The 19,680-nt window shown below is 34.7% G+C and overlaps 1 protein-coding gene across 1 annotated transcript in view; it reads right to left on the reverse strand.

Moving 5' to 3' along the window:
• MAGI2 (membrane associated guanylate kinase, WW and PDZ domain containing 2) overlaps window positions 1-19,680 on the reverse strand; it is an 836,940-nt gene that overhangs the window by 726,112 nt on the left and 91,148 nt on the right. The gene's annotated exons all lie outside the window — the stretch shown is intronic.

Genomic DNA, 19,680 nt, shown 5'->3' on the forward strand with positions numbered 1-19,680 from the left:
TAAACTATACAATCTGACCCCTCAGGGGGTCAGACTATAAAATCAGCAGCTTGACACTGAGAAAACTAAGCAGTGATAGCAGCTACTGCACACTATGTAGAGACAGATATATAGTTTGGCTTTAACCAAATTAATTACCTATCAGAACAAACAAAAAACACCTAATAATTCTCCAAATGACATGACAGTACATATTGCCACTAAAATATATTACTTAAAATGACAAGTTTCAATAAAACATTATGGAATATGCCAAGAACTAGTAGTGACCTATATTAAAAAAAATTAAAGCAAACAGAAAGTGACTACAAATGAGCCCAGACATTGGAAGTAGCAAACAAAGAATTTAAAGCAGCTGGTATAAATATGTTTAAAAAATTAAAGGGAATTATAGTCTAAATGAATAAACAGATAGGAATTATCAACACAGAAATGAAAACTATTACTATAAGAAAAGCTGAAAATTAGGATAAAAATTATTAGAATCACTCCACAGAAGATTAAATATGACAAAAAAATCAATGAACTTAACAATATATTAATAACAGTTGTCCAATCTTAAGAACAGAAAGATACATGATTTTAAAAAATGAACAAAACCTTAGAAATTTGAGACAATATCAATTGGTCTAATGTACATGTAATTGGAGTCTCAGAAGGACAAGAGGCAGAAAAAGACTAATCATTTAGAGAAATAATGACCTGCGCCTGTCCCCTATTTGGTTAAAAATAAGAATCACACACATATTAACTTACAGATGCAAGAATTTCAATGAACCTTAAGCAGGAGGAAGAAAAGAGAATCATGCTACAATTACACTGTAATCACTGAAAGGGAAGAGGAAGAGAGAGAGACAGACAGGGAAAATAAATTTTTAAAGCAGAAAAAGAAAAATGGCACATTACCACATATTACATACAAGGGGACAATGATATGTTTACCAGTTGACTTCATCAGGAATAATGGAGACCAGAATAAGTTAGAATCACACATTCAGTGTTGTTTGTTGTAAGACACTCATACCATGCTTTTTAAAAGACAGGTGCTATGTGTAGTCCACACTTAAGGGGTATGGAATTATGGTTCCCATCCTTGAAGGTGGAGTATTCACAAAAATCATTTGGGATTCTTCCGCACAAAGATCTGTCTATTCTTCCCCATTTGTTTATTTACTCAATCATTCAGTAAGGACTCATGGATATTTATTTTATACTTTTGGTTATATTCCGATTGTTTATTTTCTTCTGGTGCTCAAATTGTTCCAGTGTTGGTCATTAGAAGCTCTCTCAGTTGGCTCCTATGTTACATCCCTATCATTGTGTTTTTTGAGCACTTACTTTTTGGCACTATAAGATGATCCAGGCTTATCTGTGAATTTTATCAAACTTTTTTTTTTTTTTTAGGGAGCAGTATAAACATTACCTTAGAATACATGTTTTCTTGTGTTCTGATTTATTTTGAGATTTTCCAAATTCAGGGGAATCATGATCCAGTTTCTTCACTGCTCCAAGCTAATATAAAGTGTTAAGAGTTTTGTTGTGTTATGTATTCTAATAAAATACAGTGCTTATCTGTTAGATGTTTGACAAGTGTGGTAATAGAATGCTTACTAAGTGGAAGTCTACAATTGACATGATTCAAGTGCATTCAAGTAAACTATTTGGGGAATAAATAATCTCATGTGTATAAGCGAATATCTGCTAACAATGCAAATCAACAAAGAAACAAAATTTTTGGAGGTAGTTTTGTCCTTAAGATATTAATGGTGTTACTCCTGCTTTTCCAACCATCCTAGCAAACTGGGCCTCAGCTGTGGGGGAAGAGAAAAATTTAATAGCACTATAGAGAGCGCTTGAGGGGCAAGGGTTGAAGCCTTCAGTCAAGAACACTGCTATTAATCAGCTTTGCTTCAATCCGAAATCATCTTGTGTTAGGGGCAGCCTAGGAGGAAGATGATTGGCTAAGCTGTCAGAAACTCTGATAAAAAAAAATTAAAAACTTAAATTACTAATTAGATTTTTCCCACACATTGTCAAATCAAAAATGTTAACCATTTCTCCCCTCCTTAAAATTGACTGATTTAATGATTGATTTAATTTTACACCAGGATATTGCATTTTTCAGAGATTGTGCTATAGCATAGCCTTTATAGGCTGGCTTGCCTAAAAATATTCTTTGATTAAAGCATTTACTGAATATACCACTTAGACACTTAGCATTTAATACCTCATAGATTGAGTTACATTTTTATATGTATGTCTTACCTCTTCTAAATGAGAGCTTGATTAGAGTCTGATCTGAAGTCAAGTCTCACTAGCTATATGACCCACTCTTTAACCTCTTTGAATCTGACTTTCCTTTTCAATAAACTGTGTGAATAACCACTACCCCACAAGAATTAAATGAGATAATTTGAAGTAAAGAGCTTAACATATTACATCTATCGCATAGAAGTGCTTAATGCATGTTTATTTTTGTTGTATTTGGGGCTGGCCTCAGGAGTGTTTGTGACTTGTATAGTCACACAAGGTCCCTAACACTCAGGTTTCATACTCTGCTGTTGTTCTCTTGAATTTCTTAATAGTTTTTGAATGAGGAGTCCTGCATTTTCATTTTGTATTGAATTTTTTTGATTACGTCTTGGGTTCACCCAACTAAACTGTAAACTTTTTGAAGTCTGAGATGCTGTAGATGACTTTATACCCATTATATATTTCTCAATGCTTAGCTCAGTTTCCTGCACATGGAAGGTAACAATTCACACTCATTGAAAATGATAGTAGTGGTTTGTTTAAGTCAGTTAATATAGAGTTTCACTGGTAGATACAGACTGCCTGCCTAGGAACCACATGCCATTATTTCATGTCTCAGCATCCAAGTGGCTTTAATTACCAGTAAAAAAATTTAAATGAAGGTAATCTGTTTCAATCACAGTGCTGTTATGCATATCTAAAATAACACCATGATTATAAATCTAGAATGTGTTTTTTGGTTATACTTTACCAAGGACTCAGACAATTCATTTAAAACAAAAAAATCAACCTAGATGCTACTGCTATTGGAATATTACTCTGAAAAGTTGGTAAGTGAATGGTGCTCTAGGAGGACCCATTCAATATGCCAGAGGCACTTACATTATCCTGAGGCTTTCTACTGTACTAAGCTATAAATGACAATGCTTCAAACCAGCTATTTTATGGGAACTTTAAGTGGAACATTAAAGGCACTTGACAAAGAACATGGGCCAGTGTTGGAACCAACACTTAGATATTAAAGTCAGCTCAGAGAGCATCTGGGCATCCCTTAGTGCAAGGAGTCTTCTATGTATATATGTGCATGTATTTTGTATTGTATTTATAGATTTCTATGTATGTAACTATACACATACTTTTAAATTTTAATTTACCACACTAGTTAATTTTAAAAACTAGCTACTTTTCCTCTCTTAGTTGTGGAGTAAAACTAATTTAAATCAGCATTCTTTACCATCTGCCACGTATAAATCACTACTTGCTCCAGTAAGAGAAACTAGTTCTAAGCCCAGCACATAAAACCTTTACCAAAACACATTTCAGTTCTTTGGCATCATGGCTCAAGGACACAGACTGTGCTTGCTGGTCCTCTACCAAATGACTTGACTCCAATTGATTGATTCTGTTTAAGGGTAACAAACCAATCTACTGTTGTAGGACAGAAAAAATACAATTGCCTGAAATCTCATAAGACAGCTTCTTCTGAGATGTGAATATAAAGGAGCAGCAGTCCCTGTATTTGCATCAACAAACTGCCCAAAGCAATTTTGCATCATACCCTTGCACGTCCCCAGCAGATGTATTTTACTTCACCTTAGAATGCAAACAAGTTGATTTACATATTAATGAGAAACAACTGAAACTAAGCAATTAGGCAGGTGAGGCTCCAGTGTGGGGGACAAATATTTTAAATACTGTTAAGTGGAAATCCAGAACAATCAAGAGATAAATAGACTTTGTATTCATTGTCTCTTTTAACCTGGGCTGCAGTAATGAGAAATTAATTGATTCTTGACAACTTTAATGAGTCTTCATTAACTGCATAATTGGAAAGAAAAACCCATGTTTGTAATAGGCATCCAATTTTTTAGACCCAGTGTGATTGACTGACTGACTGATTCATAACTTACTTTGAGAAATGCCCACAATGTGCTGAGCCCATATCCCCACAAATATCTAAGTGAAGATAAACTTTTCTGGGCCATGTTTCCTCTATCTTTGCCTATTTGGTTAAGAGAAAGATATAGTCTTGAGGCCACGTTGGGAGAATGAGCACTGGGTGGATGATTCTAGACCTATTTTTATCAGGAACTTTCTCTGTGACTTTTATAACTACGTAATTTTTTTCAGTAATTCTTTCTCACTTGTCTCCTTTTGACTTCCTTTTTTTCATTTGGAACATGATAAAGATTAACTCTAAATTTCCTTTGAACTCTCAATTATACGTTTCTAATGGTAAATTACATGGTGACTTTTGTATCTTAATGACCCAATTGGTAATCACTATCCTGTCATCTAACCCAAAATAAAGTCTCTTTTTTTGGCAAAGCAAACGCTAGCCATGTTTTTACTAAATGATTAACTGGAATTTTTACAACATTCTTCTTATTCATAGTCTAGGTCAGTCATTCTCAAAATGTGGTAGACTCAAGTGCACCAGGGAACTTTCTGTAAATGTAATTTCTCAGAACATTTGGACATACTGGGCCAGAAACTCTGGGAGTGAGGCCCAGCAATTAGGGTTTTAACAAGTCCGCCTGATGATTCTGATAATGCTAAAGTTCGAGATACACTCAGATATTATTATCCACAGATAGAGATTTCCTCTGTTTCACATATTTAATTCATTTGGAAAAAGAAAACATGCTTTGTGAATGACAATATCACAGTAGGTGGCCATGATCCATGAATGAAGACTAGCCAGCTGGTCCTATGTGTGTCTTTTTATTTTTATTATTTATTTATTTATTTTTGAGAAAGGGTCTTGCTCTTTTGCCCAGGCTGGAGTGCAGTGGCATCATCATAGCTCACTGCCACCTCAGACTCCTGGGTTCAAGCAATTCTGCCTCTACCTCCCCAGTAGTTGGGACTACAGGCACACACTGTTCCACTTGGCTAATTTTTTTCTATTTTTTGTAGAGACAGGGTCCTGTCCTTGCTCAGGCTGGTCTCGAACTTCTGGCCTCAAGTGATCCTCCTGCCAAAGCCTCCAAAAGCACTAAGATTACAGGTGTAAGCCACTGTGCCTGGCCCTATGTATGTCTTTATTCAGACTCACATCCCTGTGCCTCATGTTTCTTCTTTCATCTCCGCAATATAATTCCTATTTTATCAATTGGATTTACCCAAGAAAAATATAACTAATACCTGTGGAGCACTTTAGAGTTTCCTAATCTCTTTTCCTAGGTAATAGCTCCTTATTTTCACTAACTTTATAGACAGTGGAGGCTCAAGGAGGATGAGTGATTTTACAAGGAGGCTCAAGGAAGATGAGTGATTTTATAAGGTTATATGGCCAGCAAGAACCAGGGTCTGAAATTATCACTGAAATGCACTACTTGCAGTTTTCAATCTAATTTCCAACGAAATTGTAGGAAAAAAAAATAACTAGATAATTTTTAAAAACTTTTATCCTTAAAACAGGAAAAAAAAATTAGGCCTGTCCCAAGGGAAAAATAATCCATCGTCTTGTTCTTGTATAATGGCCCTTTTATTTGTAAAACTGATGTCAAAATTTATATAGATGATTGATGGTAACAATTTGTAAGAAACTCATTTTTCTCATAAGTCATCAAACAAATGCAAATTTTCACAAAATGTCCAGGAAACCGGTTTAAATTTAAGATTAAAAAACAGATTTATGAAGGATAATAGGCATATCAACATGTAAACTAAGAAAAATGTAAAATATAAACAAATCCAATGGCATATTTTAAATATTCTGAACTCAAATGTCCAAAATAGGAGGTAATAGAAAGAAAATATTCTGGATAAAGGTCACACATTAGACTTTTTCTCTGCATTACTAATTAAATCAAGATATCTCCCACTACATTCAACATTATTTAATAATTTTTTAACCTAAGCAACAAAATCTCCAAAACCTCAAAACAGATCTTAAGTGAATGGAAAATATCTGTTATGGTTTGAATGTTTATCACCTTTGTAATTCCTGTTGAAACTTAATCCCCAATATAATAGTATTAAGAGGTACTGCCTTTAAGAAGTGATGGAGTTCTGCCTCCATGGGTTAATTGATTTATGGGATATCATGGGAATGGGTTAGCTATAATGAGAATGGGTCTGTTATAAAAGCCAGGTTGGCTCTTGTATGCCCTTTGCCATGGGATACCTGGGGCCACTTTAGAACTCTAAAGAGAGTATTCACCAGCAAGAAGGTTCTCACCAGATGTATCCCCTTGACCTTGGACTTCCCAGCCTCTAGAAATACATTTCTCTCTTTAACAAATTTTCCAGGCTCAGGTATTCAGTTATAGCAATAGAAAATGGACTATGACAACATCTTGAACTGTGTCTGGCTTTTCCAAGATTTTTTTTCTTTTAACTAAACTGCTCTTCAATATTATGATAATGAAGAACTCAAAATAGAACATATTTTCACCAGAATTGTTTTACAAAACATTTATGTAGAGCTGTTTTAAAAAAGTGGCTTTACTCAGTATAGAAGACAGCAGCAGTGCTTTAAGTTAACCTCAATGCCCACATTTCATGATTCACTTGACAGTTTATCAGTTCTAGGAAATGCATGCAGGCAATTTAGATGAAAGATGAAGGCAAAGGCTCCAAGAGTCCGAGCTTAAACTCAAAGCATTATTTTCTCTAAAGATCTTCATATTAGAAAGGTTGAGAGAACATGGTTAATTCGATTCACTTGGTTTCATTAGCAGAAACGTCAATATGGAAATCTCTGTATTACTGAGTTAAAGGTTAATAGCTTTGAGGAAAAAGAGTGTTCAAATTACACAAATTATTTAATTTAAATAAAGTAGCTTTATAACCCTCCTAAAATACATATACATAATGAATTAGAAGTAAATATAACAAACTATATAGGTTTTGGCATTTGGAAGATTTTTCAATCAATTGTTAATTATGTCTTAAACTAAAAAAAAGTGACTCCTTTTCAACTAAGATTCTTAGGCTTCAGTAAGAGCTAACTTCTTAAAATGAAATTTAGAAGAAAATTGCTTGTCAATCTATATGACAAATCAAGTTAATTTAGAAGCTCACTGTCTTTCAGCAAATAGACATAAGAAGGACACCGTTTATTCCCTGCGTTTCTGTGAGCACATCTACCTCTATTATGTTTTAGAATCTATTTCGTTTTCTACATAAATACATTTCTAGCACCTGATGTACTTGAAACCATCTTTAGGCTCCCAGTTAGCTGTTGTTCCTAGAGTTTACAGCACTTACCCTGTCCTCAAAACTTGTCAGAGCAATATAAAATATCCAAGAAAGAAAAACAGTGAGGCTAATACAAATAAATTAATCTGGTCAGTTAAACAGGTAAAGCTCCTCATTGTAAAATAATATAAATGAACATATACTACATTAAATTAAAATGTCTTCTGTTTTGAATCTGTGGGAAATGATTCAGGAAACCCATCCTCTAAATGGGAAAAATTATATTTATAAATGTTGTGTTTTATATCATGAATGACATATCCATGTATTCAGCCAATTGATTGCTTCACTTTTATCAATTAGGCCATAATGGTCTTCACTTTGTATTTTCATTGACATTTATCATTTCTTTGGTATCACTGCCACCAACTACGATAACAAATAGAAAAGGTAATCAATAATAACTAACAAAAATTGCCAACCAGTGGTTTTGTTTCAAATATCCATCTCTAAGTTAGAAGCAACCCAGAATATTTATTCAAAGAAACACATTTTATAAGTAGCAATTGAGGTTCCAGATCAGTTGGCCAAATCCAATTTAAATCATAATATGACTCAGCCAAAATACTCACAATACAGCCCAAATGCATTTGAACAGGAATTCCATACTTTAGAACTTTTAAGTTCATCTTAAACATATTTATCTAACTTATATACAAAGCACACTTCTGAAGAAATAAAAATTATCCTTTCTAATTCATACCAATGGAAACATGTGCTATGCTTCCCAAATTGGAGGGTCAGAATCTCATTAATCTCCCAGAAAGTCTGTAGGATCTCAGACTTGATTTTTCTACATTGACAGCAGCAGCTAGTGTTTTTAGAAGCTTTGTACCTCTCTTTCTTGAGCCGGTAGAGTCGATTAGTGTCAGAGGCAGTGGTATGCTAGAGTCAGCTCAAAATGGCTTGCAAGAACCAAGTACTAAATTTGAGGAATTTTGAGACCTAATATTAAACACAGCCACTATTAAAAATTAAGCCATATAAACTTATAATTAAATAAATTACATAAAAATAAATGTATATAGTCAAACTCACCATTCCCTACTTATGTTACTATTGTTTATACTCTTGAGGATATTTATGTCTATTTTATTTTCATGGGGGAAATGTTACATAGTGCCATGTTATTGTACATTTTTTTTTTTCAGGTCAACATTCAGTGATATTGGTTGAATTTGGCCATTGTAGGAGTATTTACACCCTGGGAATTGACAAACACTATTAATTAGGGCTTTTTCTTCTGGAGAGCTGGCTTCTCCTGGCAACCTCTGGCTTCTAAGGCATCTAAGAGTAATGCTTACTATACAGAAAGATTTCACATTTAAAATAGAAAACAAAACACTTCCTCACTCAACCCTTCAATGACAGTGGCACTATCATTTAAAATATCTATTGCACTTGAGAAGTTCTCCTAACAGTGGATGTATTCTGAGATCCATTTACTAAAGTAGAAGAGACCAAATCCTTTCTCAGCTTACTTGAAATGAGTCTCTTTCCTCTTATGTTAATCTATGTACACAATTTAGTGAAATACCCATTTCCACCAAGCTCCATTACTACCACTCAAGTTCAAACCACTGCCATGTCTAAATGAGCCCCTAGGAGTGCCCCCTGCCTGGCCTTCCTGCTGCCACTGATGTCCATCCTATAGTACATACATTCCTTGCATCTGTCAAGGATCTTTTGAAAACACACAGCTTATCTTCTATTTCTCTGCTCAAAACTTTCCATTGATGATTTCCCATCACCATTAGATAGAAATGCAAAGTCCTTCCCTTTAATGCCTTTTTGAGCTGGTCCCTGGCTTCCTGTCTGATCTAATTTATATGCTTCTTCCCATCCCTTGCTTCACTCCAGCCTCTCTGACCCCTTTGCTATTCCTTGAACACATCAAGCAAGGTCTCTTTAGGTCCTTTATACTCGCTCTGCCCTCTACCTGAAACCTCCATCCACTCCAAATATTATGGCTCTCCCTCCATTTCCTTTGGATGCTTGCTCAAATGTCACCTCAGAGATCCTCATGACCATTCTAAGATTATACTCCCACAACACCAACTGTTGCCACTCTTCATCTATTTATACAACTTAATTTTCCTTCACAGCACTTAATCACATTAATTATATCATATACTTATTTCTTAGTTTATCTTTTCTCCACAGAAACCTGGGCTGTATGAGACTAGGAACTTTATTGTTTGGTTTTCCACTGCATGCAAATATAGATAGATGTAGAGTGGAAACTCAATGAATACTTGTTGTATAGATAAATAAATATGTAGTCAGGATGAGTTGTCTACAAGTTCCATGAGTCCCAGAAAATTCTAGAATTCTTTCAGTTCATTGATTAAAACAGCAAGACCAATTAGTTTCACAACAGATGGCAAACCTAAAGCCAAGCAGCCATCTTGCTAATTCTGGCATCTGTCACAAGATGGATTAGTCTGGAGTGTGCACAGATCAGCTAAGATTCAGCAGCATTATAGGAAACACACCTTAAACTCAAGTCCTTCCACCATTTGTATTTTCATGAAATCTAAAAAAGACCATTTTATAACATCCGTCAGTCCAAGAAGTAGGGATTTAATCAATCCTAATTTTGTTCTGTTAGAGTGGCAGAACTAAATAACCTGTTAGAAACATTCAGGCAAACACTTTGGTTATTTTGGTGTCCAATGATACCAGAGATAGAATCATTGCATGAATTCATCAATTTTGTTGATGTCATATAGACACAGCTAGACTCAAATGAAATATGCTTTTATTGAAGTAAGAGGGCTCTTACTCACAATACAGGAAATTAAACGATCACTTCTTGTCAAACAAAAAGTAAGTTGTTTTAAGGAAAAAGAATTCCTCTGACATTTAGTCAAATTTTATTCTTTCAGGAAACAAGCGATTCTTTGACAGAAAAATATGTTACTGCCAGAGGATATGTATTCCTCTTTTATATTTTGCTACTTTTCTATTTTCTCAGCCCATAAGGAGCAGATGGAAATAAAGCTGATCCAATGAAATAATTTCTTTTACATCCCAGCAATAAAAAAACTAAAATTCAATGAAATAATCTAGCCAAATTTGCCACATATGTGTATACATATTTCGAAAACTTTATAGACAGTGTAAAACCAAGGAGAAATCATGAGAATTATTAAAATAATATTTACCTTTTCATTTCCTTTCAGACAACTTTATAGTTGTTATTTCTATTCTCCTCTAAGTTCTCATTTTTCCCTAAATATGAATGCAAAAAGCTATACTACTTGCTCCAAGAAGATGGTTAGCTTTCCTAGGGAGTTTTTCACGCTCTGAATACATTATACTTACTAGGGTTGGGCCTATTCATACCATTTTGAAAAAGAGAATATGAATAGTCTTATGTTGCTGGCTGGTAAAATAATTTTTTCTAATGCACCACATGTCTGTGTTCACCTCATGCTATTATATCATTCAGATTTTAAAATATAATCATTCTATAATAAATTATTTGCTTTCAAAGAAAACCATGGTACCAATTAATAGTGTATCAGTATAAGCAAATAAACTGGGGCAACATTGGGAACAATTAATTTGCCTCCAATCAAATATTTAACTCACCTTGTTGGATCATACTCATAGACTCAAGTTCATGGCAATTAAAAACAATGGTATCCATTCACATGAGTACAACTCTTTAACCCATGAGAACAACCAGAACTGAACAAGAAAACTATGACAATCTCACATAGAGAAAACCAATAGAACTCTTTAGTGGGTTGTTTGTGTGAAATATGCAACCGTTCCTTTTACTTGAAAGGAATATACCCTGTAATTAAATAATATGATCAATTAGACTCCTGTTGGTAGTTTTCCAGTCAACCAACAGAAACAAACACTAGGATCTATAAAAATCTAAACACCCCCAAAACCACTGGGGAAGCTATTAGAGACAATACCTAACATGTTTAAACATTTTAGAGACTGGATCCTGGAGAAGAGCACACGGACTTCCCAGATTAACTTTCTCTTAGTCAGATCCCCAAAATTCTTATGGTCATTCCATCACTAGCTGACCTGAGGCGAAGAGTGACAGAGGAGAAGTGAGAGAGGAAAGAGAAGGCAGTCTTAACTCATTGTCATTAAAATATCTTCTGCAACTTTTACAAAAACAGGCAAGCATGTGAACACACTGCTAGGGCTCCTTTCTCAGAGTCCTTGCAAGTTGGGATCCCTGAATCTTAAGCTGTTTTATCTTCATAGTCTATCTGCCACAATCAGTTGAACATACTGGCAGTATAGCTTAATCATTAAAAAATAATGGAGTGAGAAAATAAGGCCACGAAGGCCATAGTTTTCATTCTTTACTGTATTTCCATTAATTTGACACCATATCTTTTAAATGCCCTGGCAGACATTTTGATGAAAATTGTTTCTGCCACCTCTTTATACATTGTCACCAAAGGAAAAGCATGTGCATGTGCGTGTGCATGTGTGTGGCTAGATACAGGAAATTATGCAGTATTTGCCCTGAATAAATTGTGGAACTAGCTGAACAACTTGAGATATTTAACATTAATTACTAAATATTTAATGATGTATAACTATCCTCTTCTTAATTCAGTGCTGCACGATGAAGTCAGCAGCATCAAATCACTGTCAGTAAGTTTTTAAAATTTCAAAACACTTGAGGGCTGCACATAAATCCTCTGTCATTTATCAATGCCATTTTTGTTTTCTTTTTAACTACATCTCTAGAACTTACGTCAGTTCAGCTTTGTAATAAGTGGAAGAGCTCATTCAAAGAAGTACAGAAGGATTCATCAGAGTTGAACCAGTGGCTGAATCTTCACTATGCTTTGCTGAGTCCTAGGCCATTAACATAATCATCATCTGGCTCTAAGCGCAGGAAAAAAATGAAATTTACGCATAGAGAAATAGTATTTTGCCAGAGGAACAAAGGCAGGATGCTAGAAGCCGTGAATGAAATAGCAAGAAAATTTCAGATGAAGAAGAAAGATGACAGAAAGAAATTTCAGAAAATATGGAACAGAAAATTAGGCTAAGACTTTAAAAATTCTATGGAAAAAATCAACAATCCCAGGGGACCTGAAAAATGGGAGGAAACACTTTTTAACTGGGGGAGGATATAACCAAATGTAAGCCCTGTGCCTTCTAATACTATTATGAGATAATAAATTTAAAAGCTAATGTGCTCCTCTATAGCTTGTGGTTAACACTGTATGCACAGTAAACTAAATAATGAAGTAATTTTTAGTGATCATTATTCACAAAAGCTTCAGGAGAAATAATGGCCCAAAAGACCAACAGAAGGTCTTCAATTCTATGGCAAGTCTCCTTGTTCATCTCCTATTTTCCAAAGTGTTTATTTTCCTTCTGTGATACTCTTCCATCATCTGCCTGTCAAAGTATATCATTCCTCAAGGCTTCCTCTCTGTATGTAGGAATTAGCTTCCTTTTCTGTATACTCTACCTTATAACCTCACCCTCCCCATCATTTTACATATGCCGCTACTAACTCCCATAATCTTAGCCCCAGGCTTATAGTTTCTGAGTTTCAAACCTTTATTTCTCATTGTTTACTGGCTACTTCCAGTTGGAATATCCCAAAGGAACCACATCAGCATTTCTAAAATGTATTCTCCCTGAAAACTCCTTCCTCCAATTTCTTGCTATCTTCATTAATGACACCATGTCATTCAAGCCAAAACATTTGAAAACTGTTTAGAATTCCCTCTCTGTCTCACTCCTCTCACCTTGCCCCCAAGGTTAGGAGCAACACAAAGTAGTGATCAAGTGTTTACTTCAAAGTCTGACTATGCCACTTAACTAGCTGTATGACCTTAGATAGGTCACTTAGCCTCTCTGTGCCTCTGTCTTATAAGGTTAAGATGATTAACTGGATAATACATGCTCAGTGCTTAAAGCATTGTCTGGCACTTAGTAAGTGCTCAATAATTTATTATTGCTCACCTCCATGGCTTTACACATGCTGTTTCCTCTGCTTAGAATGCCTTTTCCAGGATTTTATTATAATTTAGATGTCAAGCTGATCATATAGAGCATAAACATCTGGGATGCTGTCTTAACTGATAGATGGGCTTCTGGTTATCGCAAGTGTCCTTTGAATTATAAGTAATAAATCTCCCCTAATTTAAGGGACAGGTGGTTTGGACTGTTGCTTTTACTTCTGACAAGTCAGTGAAAAGGAAAGTGAATACATTTAGTCTTGTGTAGAGGCAGTGGGTTACATACTAACAATAATATCCAACCTCATAGCCCTGATTCTCTAGGCCTTGAATAACTTGTCTGTGAGTGTATCACAATAAAAAAAAAGATACTTTACAAACAGAAAAGTATGTCTTACCCACATTCATACTTTCAACACCTAAGAGAGTTCCTGACTCATAGCAGGCAAGTCTTTAATATTTATAGAAGAAAAGAAAGAAGGAAGGAATTAAAAGAAGAGAAGGAAGGCAGAAAGATGGAAGCAAAGACATGAAAAAAATGACATACACAGACAGGTAAAAAAAGATATTTCTGACTATAGTTAGCTATTATTAATATAGAAATGAAGTTACATAATAAAAATGTGGAAATGTGACTTATTAGGAAACAGAAAATTCAAAGCAGGCATATTATATTTCCTCACATGTTAAAGACAAAGTATGAGGCAATAAGGAAATATCTACTTGCAAAGACTAGCTGTTACAACTTGGAAATATGAAAGGGGGATTTCAAATAAATAAACCAATTTTTAAAACAAAAAAGAAATTTGTATCTGTAAATTTAATTTTAAATGTAGCAGAAAAAAAGGATAGTGACAATTTAAAACTATATTCTTTATTTTTTTCTAAGCACTACTGGCTTCCCAAATGAAAGGAAATGAAAGCCAATGACATTAAACTCACAATAAATACTGAAATATCAGAAAAATCAATCCTAAGACATATGGAAGAAAACAAGTATCCATTTTTTTTCCTTCTTTTTTGTATGGACCGTAACTCAAATAGTGAGTAATTTTAACCAATAGGGCAGAAATTCTGAACCCAAGTGATTAAGAGTCCAAATGTATCTATATTCTTTCGAAGCTCAGGTTCGTAGGTTCTATTTAGGGTGGGGAAAAGGGTTATCACAATATAGTGGTGGTTGGCTGGGAAGTGTCCCCACTGTAATTATAGGAATGCCCACACCACCATGTCCTTTATTATAGTTCCGTGAGACGGGTAGCTGATTCTGTCATAGCTAGAAAAGTTCTCCTTTGGCACCTGAGATGGCTTATACTCCTTCTTCATTTTCTCTAAGTTTCGTTGCTTTTGCCTCCTTACATTTTGAAGACGATGGCTGAAACTTTCACTTTTAGGTTTACGATAGTTTTTCTTTTTTCTTTTTTGAGACAGGGTCTCACTCTGTCACCCCAGCTGGAGAGCCACGCACGATTATAGCTCACTGCAACCTCAGACTCCAGGGCTCAAGCGATCCTCCTGGCTCAGCCTCCCAAGTAGCTGGGACTATAGGTACGCACCACCACGCCGAGCTAATTAAAAACACTTTTTTTATAGGTGCAGGCTCTCACTATCCTGTCCAGGGTGTTCTTGAACTCCTGGCTTCAAGTGATTCTCTTGCCTCAGCCTCCTACAGTGCTAGGATTATAGGCGTGAACCACTGCTTTAGATATTTGATAACACTTTTCTATTACCATAATCACCATGATCATTCTAATGAAATCAATCTGATGTTGATTTCATTTTTATCACCCTAGGGTAATTTTAGCCACATCTGTGCTTCAATAGTTACAATCTCTGAGGGTGGAGAAGAGTTATGTCTACCAAAATGGTTTATAATATTTTACCTAGCCTTGAAACCCAGTGACTTTGCTTTTTCTTTTTTAAAATTATTTATTTTTCTTTCTTTCTTTAAACTGTATTTTTCTTATAATGTTCCCAGTGATGCAAACATTTTTATTTACACATTCTACAAATTTGATACTTCTCTTTTGTAACTCATAAAGAAGTCTGTGTTGAAGCCAAGCTAGTAGTACTATATTTGGTCAAAGACAAAAGGCTGTAATGAAGCTTATAGAATTCATAAACATCTCTACAGTCAATTTCTAAATGGGATGCTTCATACACACACACGTATACAAAGATGTATAGTTTTTTAAAAAGTAATGATAGTAATTGTTCTGCCTTGAGCCATGTGATAGGCTGGAGGCAAAGCCTCAGCAGGGCTGAATGCAATTATTATCAGTGAAGTTCAGCAAAAAAGTCCAGCAAAGCTTTGAGCACAAACAGTAATTGAGACAACTGAAACCATCATTGCTGAAGCTAAGGAATCAAAACATTGGGAGCAAAGGTGGATTAAATGCATGGGGAAGGAAGGCTGTTGAAGCCCCAGCAAGCTAATGAAGACAAGGGAAAATTCTGGTCAGAGATTGTTCCAAAGAGAAGCCAATGATCCCTCTTTAAACGGATTGGGTCCCTGTTTCAAAGAACAACTAGCTTAGGTGTAAAGGGTCCCCTGGTTATCTTTGGTCTTCTTCCCTTATACCAGACGCTAAAGCTTCCTTCTGTTGGGTTTGGGTTAGGGAGAAGAATTAGCATTTAATAGAGAATATCATATTTTCTCAACACTTGATAATGATTATCATCCTGAGGTACATTTGTTTAATCTTTCCTTAGACCATATTAGTGGATTTCACATCTTTTCCTAGCATAAATTAAAATCTTGGTAGTGAATTCCCTATGATTTTGGTTTTATTCTAACAATTTTTTCCAAGCTCACTACTTTGAAGGACAATATAGTTGCTAAAAATTTAGTATAATTTTTCCAGTAAATTCTCTTGCTGACTTTTTTACACTACATATAAGATTAGGATTTCATAATAAAGTAAATAAAGTTTAATTCTGCTATGAAATAGAATTCCTTTTTTTCCTTTGGCTTCCTGAAAGCTCAGAGATCTAAGTATATTCATCTACGTGACTTTCATTTTTACAGGATTCAGAATTATCTTTCTATTTAAGAATTAGGTCTCTATTTTTCCCAGTAAATTTCCCAAATCCATTTGGCAAGCAGAGGGATAAACAATGGATGATAAGCCAAAATGTTTCAGGAGGGAAGGGAGGGGTCTCTCAAAACTTAATTAAAACAAAACAAGACACAAACAAATAAACAACTAAGCCAAGATATATTTAACCATCTAAAACACTGAATAAATTCATTATACAAAGCCACAAGAAGACAGATCAATTGGCTCTCTTTGAGGGATGCAAAGAGACTTGACAGAGAAGGGAATATTTTAATTCAATGTGAAAAGATAAGTAAGAATTTTCTAAAGAAAAATGAAAGGGAAAAGGTGTTCTAGGTGAAAGCAACAGTGTTTGCAAAGACAGGAAGTTAGGATAAAAATGTAGTATATTGGGGAAACTGAGTTTGGTTGGAATGTCAGGTATATTGGTGGAATGACAGAAAGTGAAGTTCGAGTAGAATGCTGGTATCTTGTGGGCTATGCCATAGATACCAGAATTACCATCAGTCAACAGGGAGGAACCTTCAGAATCTATTTAGCAGGAGAAGGATGTCATTAGATTTGTTTTACAGAAATATATAGCAACATAGTCTCTGAACTAGTAAGTATGCCAGTATTTATATTCTGGCAGTTCATGGAATTGTCTCTGTTGTTGCCACAACTGATTGACAGTAATTCTTCAGAACAGCTGGGTGGTAAACTCTGGGGGCCTTTTTGGACATGCAGAAAGGTTTATTGTTTTTGTCCCCTCGAATTAAATCAACAAATCAGGCTTCAGTTTTCTGATTTGGATATAAAATGACAGTGATGATATCCTAAAATAAGAAGAAGGGATATATGGTGAGAAATTGATTACAAATAATATTCAGAGACAGATTAAATAATCTCATTTGTTTTATATAGTTCATGTTTTTGAAATCAAATCAATAGAAAAAGAAAATAAGGTGCTAATGCTGAGAGTGCTAAGAATAACCTTCAGATTCCAGAAGCAATTTCATCATTGGATATTGTGTGATTTCAGCAATTAACTAAATATTTCTCAAACTGATTAACAGGTACCTATTAAAAACATATTACATATCTAATATTCTACTAGAAAATATATAGAGAAAACTGTTATAGAATGTTGTGCAGAGAGGAAATGAAAAGAATGACTTTTCCCCTGGACCCAGTAAGAAAATGCTCTATATGTTTGACAATTAAATCCTGAGGTTAGGGCCCCAAAGAGTCATAGAGTCAGGGGATTATTTGCGGCAGGGTAATTCTGTCCAACATTTCCTTACCCTAAGATGCAAATCATATGTAAGCCTATTTCCTGGGAGCAGTGTTTTTTCTCAAACTTTAAATAGACCAGAACCATTCTATAACAGTAATCAAACAACTTTCCAAAGATGGATGGTTGTAAGTCCCTACCATAAAAAGACTCAATATGGGGTGTACTTTTCTACCATAGTCAGTGAATAAAATAACTAATTGAAGAAGAAATGGCCCAGAGGAGTCTGAATAAAAACAACTATGAATATTAACATGAGCTTTGAACTGCGGTTACTATCTCAATAAATCTTTCAGAGTATTTGTGCATTTCATTTCAAATTTTTTCTCTGATCAGGAGCATTCTCCTTTCTAAATCCTTTAAACTATACAATGCGAAAGTACTCACGATTTTCATCAAAACACTTCATTTTCTTATTATCAGTTGAAATAATGATTCTAATAGAGGAAGATAAGCTAATTATCCTTTTAAAGATAAGCTAATATTATAAATACTAGATCTCAGAGCCTTTATATTCTCTTCTAAAACTCTCCTTCCAATCATCACTCACCTCTGTTAATGCATTACATATTCACACACATGTATTGAGAGCCCCAGCAAATACATTTCTGATTTTACAATAGATTTAAAAATAGATGTAAATTATATCCAAGTCAAATCTTGGAATCAACCAAGTGAAAACTGTCCCCTGATTCTTCACTTGGTGTCTATGATGCAATTAAAAAATCTTAGGTATTAATATATACGTAGAATGCCTGGAATAATAGCAGGAAGACAATAAACACCATTTGATTATAGAAAATGAGTAAAATTTATATGTAATTTGATTCTGTGAAATAAAGGGCATATTTCATATCTTCTTCTAAATGCACAAAACATTTCCCCCCGGCCATTGATCTTGCAGGAAACATTTCAAGTTAGTAGAAGTTGCGGTGCTTTTCTCTTGCTAAATTAACTATGGCAAGGCTCCAAGCACATTACCAGTATAATATTCTAACTTCCTAACCTGGGAAAACAGTACTGATTATTTTGGTATGTGTTTATACTTAACCTTCATATATTTTCTAATTCTTTGCATTTTAAATACTTCTAGAAACAGTTAAACATAATTTGATATAAAATGTCTCTAGTTCCTCAGGAAAAAGTTCTATTCTTGAGCAAAGTAAAATCTTGACTTAGACGACTTATTAGGAAAAGAAATACTGTAATATTTACATTATGCGTGTTTAATATTTCAGACTCTGTCCTGAACTCATTTCTCTTGCTACATACAAACCTTTGCACTCTTTACCAATAATCTCAAAGAACTGAAGAATTCTATGGCCTATGTTTTAATAAGTTGCTTTGTAAACCCCCTTTCAAAAGTGACTTCTCTCTCAAGTTTGTAATAACTGACTTTGCTCTTGCTTTCCTTATTTGCTTATATCTACTTTTAAAATTATGTTATACTACCTGAATGAGACTTTCTCTATCATGATTACTGCAAGCTCAGAATATCCCTAATAGGCAAGATATAGTAGAATTAGCACTTTAGCTCTAGAAAATTCTCTGCCATTGAGGGTGACTTTTTATCCATAGAGAGACAGCTAATGAATATAAAAATTAAAAATTTGCAATTTGAATGAATAACTAACTGCATCTGCTATGGTCTGAATATTTATGTTTCTTCCAAATTCATACGTTGAAATCCTAAACCCTAGGTGGTAGTATTAAGAGGTGAGGCCTTTGAGAGGTGATTAGATAATATGGGCAGAGCCCTCAGGAATGAGGTTAGTGCCTTTATAAAAGAAGCTTGAGGGAGCTTGTTTGCCCCTTACACCATGTGAGGACTCGGCAAAAAGATGCCATCTTTATGAATCAGGATATAGGCCCTCACCTGACACCAAATCTGTCAGCACCTTGACCTTGGACTTCCCAGGCT

The sequence above is a fragment of the Lemur catta genome, chromosome 11 (genome assembly GCF_020740605.2).
Source record: "Lemur catta isolate mLemCat1 chromosome 11, mLemCat1.pri, whole genome shotgun sequence".
Lineage (NCBI taxonomy): Eukaryota > Metazoa > Chordata > Mammalia > Primates > Lemuridae > Lemur > Lemur catta.